The sequence below is a fragment of the Spinacia oleracea genome, chromosome 6 (assembly GCF_020520425.1).
Source record: "Spinacia oleracea cultivar Varoflay chromosome 6, BTI_SOV_V1, whole genome shotgun sequence".
Taxonomy (NCBI): domain Eukaryota; kingdom Viridiplantae; phylum Streptophyta; class Magnoliopsida; order Caryophyllales; family Amaranthaceae; genus Spinacia; species Spinacia oleracea.
The window spans coordinates 102,979,918-102,987,298 of record NC_079492.1 but is presented as its reverse complement, the minus strand read 5'-3'; the positions used below and the strand labels follow the sequence as shown (position 1 = coordinate 102,987,298).

At 38.5% G+C, this 7,381-nt stretch overlaps 1 long non-coding RNA gene across 1 annotated transcript; it reads left to right on the top strand.

Annotated features, from left to right (window-relative positions):
- The first annotated feature begins 504 nt into the window (after positions 1-504).
- Positions 505-3,177, top strand: LOC130462721 (uncharacterized). Its single transcript, XR_008923425.1, has 3 exons — positions 505-1,377; positions 1,617-1,712; positions 2,912-3,177. It is a non-coding gene; the product is annotated as an uncharacterized lncRNA (long non-coding RNA).
- The last annotated feature ends 4,204 nt before the right edge of the window (positions 3,178-7,381 follow it).

The window sequence follows — 7,381 nt, the reverse complement described above, 5'->3', positions numbered from 1 at the left end:
TCGAAAATGGCGTCAAAGGAATATCCATTTCTGTCGATATATACAACTGTGGATTTTTGTATACTCTCCTTTTCTCTCTCCTAATTTTGCGTTTGCGATTACGGTTTCAAATCTTATTTTCATTTGAAGTTTTTAAATTGAACGCTCGTGTGCTTGATTTTGGTTGCATATTGATTTGGAGGAGTCAATTCTGTTGGAATTGATATTTGATTACAATTTTGTTGCTTAATCTTGGATTTTGTGCACTTGATTAATTTTTTGAGTTGCGAATTGATTGAGAAATAGTATAATTGTTTGTTAATCTAAAAATTAAACTGATTTTACACGAATTAGTTACTATTTAAAGTACTACCGTAGTGAAAAACTAGAATCAGTTTCCTAGAAAAAACATATTGAAGATTAAAGTTCTCTAGTGTGTATGTCCAATTTTCTATTTTACTCCAAATACATGTCCTGTAGTTTTGATAATGTGATTGCCATTGACCAAAAAATCGCATTTCTGTTAGACCTCATTAATGAAATAGCAGTAAAGTAACTAGTGATAACCAAATATCGCGTTCTCTTGTGCCTCATGATCGAAACAGTAGTAATGACTAATGAGTATAAGGAACAAAATCACATTTCAATTTCATTATATCTCATGAATGAAATTGGAGTCATGAGTACAAGTACGACCGAAAATCATATTTCAAAAACCCCATGAGGCCATATGTAACTATTTCATAATTTTATTGATATTACCTAAACTAGTCAAAGGGACTTAATAAGTATTGCAGCTGTTTTTGGCATGAATGGATGAAGCCTTGACAGATTCTAGAATTGACGTTTGGATTATTGGCTACTTTCATTTGTTCTTACACTATAGTCCAAGGCGAATTTGATGCATTAAGTTCCTGTTCATGTCAATTTTGTTATGCCTAATAAAGTGATAACAAGTGAGTTTCGCACTGGTGCTATTTTTTTCCTGTACAGAATGTCCCTCGGTCTTACTGTATATGAGATTTGGAAGGAAAGAAACCAATGGAGATTCCATAAATGTTTTCAGACTTGACTTCAGATTCTGCAGATGATTCAGATCAGCGCTCATATCAGAATTTTACAGAAGGAAAAACTGCAGACTTTCTGTACTCGTTAATCTTTTATGTAGTATTAGTGCTCCTCTATGCATTTTGGTTGCTCTTCTAGTGTGTGCCTCTATTCTGCTAGCTACTGCTAACTGCAGGGTACTGCTTTGAGGGGAGGCCTGTTGGCTTGCTGCTGTTATCTGTGCAGGCTGATCTATTGTACAGATGCTTGTTTTTGCTATGTTCAGGCTAGGTGCAGCTTCTCTGCACAGGATGGGTGCTGCTGCTTATGTTGTTACGCTTCTTTGCACAGGTTGGGTGTTTCTTTGTTGCTTCTACTTCTGTTCTGTTGCAGTTGATGTTATGTGTTAGTTTTGCAGGCTGTGATGCCTTTTTTTTGTAGTGTTTCTGGTGTTTCTTTGTTTGGTACTTCTTGTATTCTCTACCTTTGGGTAATAAAAATTTTATTTACCAAAAACAAAATTGGTGCTATTTTCTGTCTGCCTAGCTATTAGATGTCTAACATGTGTTTATATTTGGTTATGTATTCAGAACTGTGTATAATGTAAGCCTGCCGACAAGCTGGCCAGCGGATTCATTGGATGTTGTATGAGGCAACTTTTCAAGATCGTGGGACAACCTTGATGTGTGAGTATTTATTTATTAGTTATAACTATATTTTCTCTATGGAAGTTCCTTAATTGTGAATCTGTAAACTGATAATTGTAATTCACAATTGAGAGGAAGTCAAAGATCATAAAGTAGAGAGAGAAAGGAGTTGGAGAATGGATTTGAGTTCCATAATAACCAGTAGCAAATATCTAGAGAAGCCATGATGTTTGGAAATCATGGTATATGTTTTCTTACTTAGAGAGGTTGTTCTATTGGACCAACGTAACTATGTTGTCAAAATCAGAAGCACTTATAAAGTTATAAATTGACTTTGCTGCAGCATGGTACTATTAGTAGCAAACTGCAGATTCTTGACCATGGCCTCTTCCTTTTTTTGAGGCCATAGCCTGCTAGTTCTTGTACTAGTGTATCGATCTGTCCCATAACTCTCTTGCATGACTAATCCCTGCAGAGGTATGGCATTACCGCCAGATAACCTTGCTATTCTCTCATACATAATTTTTTGTTGAAAACTTTTTACGCTGTTCCGCAGATTAAGCAATAATATATTTACATTTAAACATCATGCAAGGAAGTCCATATAAACCACTGTTATCTAATATCTAATATCTTTTGCACATATCCAGATATCCTCTTACATACCAAAAGCTTTAACTGAACAGAACATCTAATGCACAAATACAAGTTAGCAAAGTTTTTCACAACAACTACAATCATACATGTTTTTCATATTAACAACAACCCATTGATAATGCAATATACAGAAAAATACAAACACATCAAAGTTCTATAGCTGAAGAACTCTGTAATATTTTGTTATGCCTGTGAAGAACTTGAGACCTTACCTCAATGTATGCTTTGAGTTTAGAAACTCGCTTCTCTAACATCTTTCCTTGTGCTTCCATGAGTAACAATTAGGTAGATGTGTTGTTTCTTTACTCTACAATTGTCATCTATTTTGGATACTTTTATATGTTTGAAACTGTAAATCTAAGTGGACTTTTGCTTTCTTATATGGCACTTATGTAGACGAAACTTATGTAAATATATTTTTTCAATATAATGCTTATGGTAATGCTAATTCTTTCTCACTTAACTTTTTCCCTTCTATATATATATATATATATATATATATATATATATATATATGAATATCTTATATCTTATAATATGTATGAATATCTTATATCTCGTTATTTTGCAATACTTTTCAGATTTTCCAAGTTATAACAAAGAGCAGATTGACGAAGTAAGAACTCAATGGGTGCACCATGTTGTCTAACAACTGTATATTAGCTCGGTTACGTTGAATGAACCAATAATTGTACAGTTGTATTAATTAATGTATGTTGCGTAGTTTAATGTTTGTGTTCTTATTTTAGAACATCTCTATGTAATCGGTTTTATTAGGTTGACGTACAATTGAAAATTCTTTATAATGAGGTGTGGAAATTAATATACGATTATTTTTACTCTTCAATATATGGTGTTATTTTGAAATATGTATAATCATTTTGTGGTATAAAATGAAATATAATTCGGCTAGCAAATTATAAAATAATAAAATATCACTTTAATAGCGCTTTATATACCTATGCTATTATAAAATTATTTAAAGTTGGCGGCAAAATCTTTAACAGCACACCTTTAATAGCGCTTACAATGTGCTATAAAAGAAACATTTGATTTATTCTAATAATACTTTTGATAGCGCTTTTGAAAAGCGCTATTAAATGTAACTTTTACTTTTAATAGCGGAGCCATCAACAGCGCTTCAAGAAGCGCTGTAAAAGGCAAAAATAAGCGCTATTAAAAGCATTTTCTGGCGTAGTGTTGATACCTTCAAAAGGGTTTATGATGTAGGAATAAAGATCGAGGATGACCTTGCAAAAACAGTACAAAGCAAGCCTGCATATAAAAGTAACACCTACAACAGGGGCCACACGCCTCAAGCCCAAGAGGTCCACGCCTTAGAGGAAACCCCAACCCGAAGGAGCCCTGGAAGGTGGACCCGAGATCGAAAGTTTGCCCCACTCGGGTCGACTCTGGTACAAGCCTTCCAAAGACTAACCAATCAAGGAAAGCTAAGGCCCATAGGCCCCACACCTGACCCTTCATTCAAAAGTAAATATTGGGTCGAGGGCACCTATTGCGAATTCCATCAAGGAAATGGGCATGACACTGAAAACTGCTGGAATCTAAATAACACAATCCGGGATATGATAGAGGATGAAATAATACCTCTCCCTGACGTTGGGAAACCCAACAACAACAAGAGCCCACTCGGTTCTTGTCACATCTCTCTCGACCAACCAGAAAATAAGGACTTTGACCCTACAGTGTATATCACGCCTCAAGGTGCACCATTCACCGTAGTCCCTATGGATCAAATCAAGAGAGAAGTGTGCGGCGTGTGGGATGATGATGCTGAAGATGTCTACCTGTCTCAAGTGTCGGGCCAGGACCTCTTTACTGAAACTTGGCGCGGGCATGCTCCCATTGACACCACCCCTCAAGAGTCCGAAGTTGACAATCTCACTCGGTCCGGAAGGGTGTACCAACAGGATATTCGCCCACACCCTATGGACGACATCCCAGTCAAACAGACTCCTGAAAACGTGCGGCACACCACCGTCACAGAAGTCATTGAAAATCATCTCTTGAAGCAACTAAAAAGAACTAAAGCCGAGATTACCATCTGGGATCTCATGTGCACTTCAAAGGAACATCGTGAAAAACTTATTCGCTCACTTGACCTCATCTCAGTCCCTACGGACATCACACCTGACTCGTTGTTTAACCACGTCACAAGAGATGTTGAGGAAAAAGCAATAGTTTTTACTGACAAAGACTTACCTAAAGAAGGAGGCGCCCACAACAAGGCCCTCTATCTAGTGGTTGGATGCAAAGGACAAAACATCCCCCTAGCACTCGTAGATAACGGTTCAGCGGTAAATGTTTGCCCATTGCGAACCGCCCATTGCTTAGGGCTAGGAAGCGATGACTTCCAAACCTCCACGCAAGGAGTACGAGCTTATGATAACTCTCGAAGGCCTGTGTTGGGAAAAATCAACCTCACAATACAAACCGGGCCCGTGGCACGTACCACGGAGTTTCAAATAATCGACATCAAGCCCACTTTCAACCTCCTCTTAGGACGCCCTTGGCTCCATTACTTAGGAGGTGTGGCTTATACCCTGCATCAAATGGTTAAACTTAACCATAACGGGGTAATTCTGGAAACACGCGCCCCTCCTCTCGACATCAGCTGTACTATGGTAGGAACGGCCGACACTGCGGAAGACCTTTACGGTTTTCAAGTGGATGAAGCCATCCAATTCATTGAGGACTATAATTTAGCATTTTCTAAATCCGCGTGCATCCCGGGTCAACCCTAAAATATTGCTAGCTCAGGGCTATTTCCCGGGAATTCCATTGGGTATAAGGAAGAAGAACTACATGTTCCATCCCCCACCCAACAAATCTACTCCCTTTGGCCTAGGCTATGAACCAACGGAGGAAGATATTGCTGATCACTTGTCTAGGCTACGCCTTAAGCCAGCCAAGACAAAACGAGCCACCCTCCTTTCCCCATATCAAAGAACCCTTAACGGTATGTTTGTCCGGGAAGGAGAAGAACACCCATGTTGTGACTTCCCTGAACCATTCGTTCAGAATGGCCTGCTAAAGCCCAGATTCGAAATTTTCCATGACTGTCATACTTTGGATGAGGCACCCCACCTCACCAAGACTGAAACCGCTGAAATATTGGACAACCAAAGCTCTATGGACATTGTTTAACGAATCGAAGCCTATGGAGGACGAGACTGTGATGACTACCCTAGCTCTATAAGATGAAGGTTTCGATCCAACTCGGTTAATCACTCCTACATCAACACTAGAAGAGGCCGAGAATGGATGGGTGAAGACATGTCAGTGGGTCAACGCAAAGGGAATAGAGTTTAAAATGAGTATAGGCGAAGGACCAAAGTTCTACGAGACTAAACCCAGGGCTTGAGTCGTAGAGAGCACTTTAGCAAAACGCCTATTAGTTCTTTAGATGATAGAAAGAATAAAGCCCCGGATATGGTCCTAAGAACCCCCTAGAATGTTGATTAATTTTTTTCAGTGTGTTTTCCTTACTTTCCAAATTAATAAAGGCGTAAGATTTCTCCTAAAATATTATTCTAACACTAAACAAGCACTAATCATATTTGCAAATATAAAATCAAAAAATATAAGGAAGCGGCCCACTTTAGGCCCAATAGCAAGGCCCACTCGGTCTTGAATCGTGACATCAAAACCAATTCTCGAAATCCACAAAATAAACCGTATCATCCCCTTCATTTCTCCAAGACATAAAGGTCAACCCGTGCAATCATAAAAGTCAACCCATGCAACCCAAAGAAATCAAAGGAAATCAAATCCAAAACAAATGCAAATGTTGCTTAAAAAGAAAATTAATAAAACGTAACCCCACCATACCCTTCATTAACAACACGCACCTCAACCCACCCAAAAAGCCTACGCAAAGATCTTCATATCTTCCGCACCCTAACTCCATTTTCAAAGCCGTTTTGAGTCACGAATAGAAAAAATTAATCCGGACGAAAATGCGTCTAACGCTAACAGTCCAAAAAGCTTCCAAAATAGCGTCAAAATTGATTCCTGACGAACAAAGAGTAAAAAAACAAAGAAAAAGAAATAAATGCAAGAACATGTCAAGGAAAAGAAGCAACGCGCCAAGAAACTTGCCCCGGAATCATTTTCAGCGCCTAGGGCTGGGCGTCGAAATCTTTAACGCCCCAGCCTGGGCGCTGAATCTCTCTGCTTGCCGACTTTTGCCCAGAAGTGCTCATCATTTTATCCGCACATACACGGAAAAATAACGAACACTTGGGGGGTACAGAACGTATACGTACCACACAAAAAAGCACATGAAAAAAATGATATGCAAAATACGTGTACTCAAAAAATAAAATGTACTCAAAACATAAAAAACAATTTTTTGTTTCCCAGCAAAGCAACAGATTAAAGTAAATAATAAACTTCACTTATTCTACCGTTTCAAATAATATGCTTCCATCTCAGAACATACTTATCGAATTCGGCATCCTAGAATCTACTCTAGCTAGAACTACGCTCGACCTGATTCTAAGTTAAAGTTATTTAACAAGGATACGTAGGCAATCCTATTTATGGATTCGGTCCAATCAAATAAAAAAATATATAATGCGCATAAGTGTTGGAAATGAAAAAAGAGAGAAACAAAACGAAAACAAGAAAAAAAAAATTCCGCCTTTATTAATATTTGAAAATCATAAGAAGGAAAACAAAGTGCTAAGGAATGAAAAACAAACACAACTGAAAAAATAAAGGGCACCTATACCCTAACAAGAACTACACCACTCGAGTTCTTCAGGATCATCAAATAAAGTTTCGTAGAGGGCAATGTTCGCAGGGTCCACTTCCACGGGCTTCTGCGCTGCCCCTATATCAATCTCCATAAGAACAGGCTCCTTGACACTAACTTCCAAGGACCCCAAGGCCTCAGAAACATTTTCAGTTCGAACAGCTATAGCCCGCTCAGCCTCAAGGGCACAAGCAACGGTAGGGGAAGGATTATCAACATCAATTGGATTAGCCACTAGTTCTGCTAGGGGCTGAACTTTCCTAACCCATAC